At 35.4% G+C, this 1,746-nt stretch overlaps 1 non-coding gene across 1 annotated transcript; it reads right to left on the bottom strand.

Moving 5' to 3' along the window:
• Positions 1 to 787: 787 nt before the first annotated feature.
• On the bottom strand, positions 788 to 894 carry LOC115067596. The gene has a single exon (XR_003846982.1). It is a non-coding gene; the product is annotated as a U6 spliceosomal RNA (small nuclear RNA).
• Positions 895 to 1,746: the final 852 nt, after the last annotated feature.

Here is a 1,746-nt window from a genome sequence, read left to right as displayed (position 1 = left end):
CTGGACACTGGTTCAGGTTGATCTGGTGGGGTCTCCACAGCCCCCTTGCTCAAGAGGACAGGTTACTCACTACAGTTACAGGACATTTTGAGAGATGCTCATAGTCCCCTGGAACTTAGTAGATCTAGGAGGCAAAGGACCAAAAACTGTCCTTTATGTCCCCCTGACCAAATTGGTATAGGCCTCAAAGTATGGCTGTTTAACATCCAAGAAAGTTAGTTCCACCAGTCTGGTACTTTTAATTACCAAATGCCATGCAGATAGAGCTTGGGCAAAGGCCAAACACTCTCAGATAAACCTTGCCTAGGCATATATCACATTCTTTGATCTGGTTGTATGTATAATTTGTCAGTAGGATGTTGGCTTAATATGTTTCCCTCTGTTTTTCTAAAACTAGCTAGGTATTATTTATCTCTCACTCTGTCTGACCCTTCCACCATGGTTTCCCTATTTAAAGTGCCCACATTTTCCCCATTTCTCCCTTGACAGTACCCTTCTCCTATGGTCCCAGCTCTGTTGAGGAGACCTACACTTAACAAAGGAAGCCTTGAGTTCTTCCCTCTCTTCTTCCCACTTAAAATAACCCCATTATTATCCATATCTCCCTTGTTAACACCTGCTTTCTACTCTTCTTATCTTTCAGATTCTTTCTTTTCCTTTACTTCCCTGGTTCCTCTTCATTATCCTGGTTTCTGTAGTTATGGTATCCAGTTATGTCTGGATACCTATTCACTTATAAGGATTTGGTGCTAGGATCCACATATGAGGAGAACATATGCCATTTTTTAAAAATATGGAACACTTCACAAATTTACGTGTCATCCTTGCACAGGGGCCATGCTAATCTTCTCTGTATTGTTCAAATTTTGGTATATGTGCTGCCAAAGCGAGCATGTAAAGTCAATTTTCTAATAAAATTCTCAATAATTTTCCAATTATAAAATACCTCAAATAAAACATGTTCTATAGCCTTGAGGCTGCATTTTAAATTATACAATAAACACATAACTACATATGATTTAATTTCACTTTAATTTAATAATTAGTACTATTCTTTTCATACTCTGAAATGAATATCTGGCATTGAGATTCTGGTTTTTAGAAAAATCTATCTTGTAAGGATTTGATCTAATCAGTTTTACTTCCACACTTGGATAAAAATTAGTAATAACAAATTTTGCTGTCTTAAATTCATGTTTTTAAGTTGCATGGACACAGTATATTTCACCACCAACCTACATGAATTTCAATGTGTAATGTATATATGCAGAAAACATGTATATTTTTGACATAGGAGTATATGTTCAATGGTATGGTGATCAGGGAAATGAGCATTTGAATAACTTGTAGTTACAGATTATACAAATTGCAATAGTAGTATCAGAATGTAATGATACACAGATGCTTCTGAATCTGGTACATGTATGAAAACCAAGATTGTAGAAAGCATAAATGACTGACTTCAGCTAAGCTGTGAAATGGATGGGCCTAAGAAGTCAATTATTGAGTTTACCTGTGCAAGTTAAAATTTTGAGTGATTCTGGCCTTATCTTTAGAAAAACCAATCAAGTTTAACATGAGTTCTGAGTATTATGGGTGTGCTAAGTTAGTATATTGTATATATACACAAATGTTAGACACCATCTCCTCACATACAAAAAAGAAAAACAGATATGAAGATGTTACAGGGAAAAATATGTAGAGATGATAGACATAACAGAAGAACAGGGAATATAAATATATATA

This window comes from Nannospalax galili, unplaced genomic scaffold (assembly GCF_000622305.1).
Source record: "Nannospalax galili isolate Female #2095 unplaced genomic scaffold, S.galili_v1.0 scaffold586, whole genome shotgun sequence".
NCBI classification, from domain to species: Eukaryota; Metazoa; Chordata; class Mammalia; order Rodentia; family Spalacidae; genus Nannospalax; species Nannospalax galili.
Note: the sequence above shows the minus strand (reverse complement) of the source record. Positions and strands in the feature narration are given on the sequence as shown.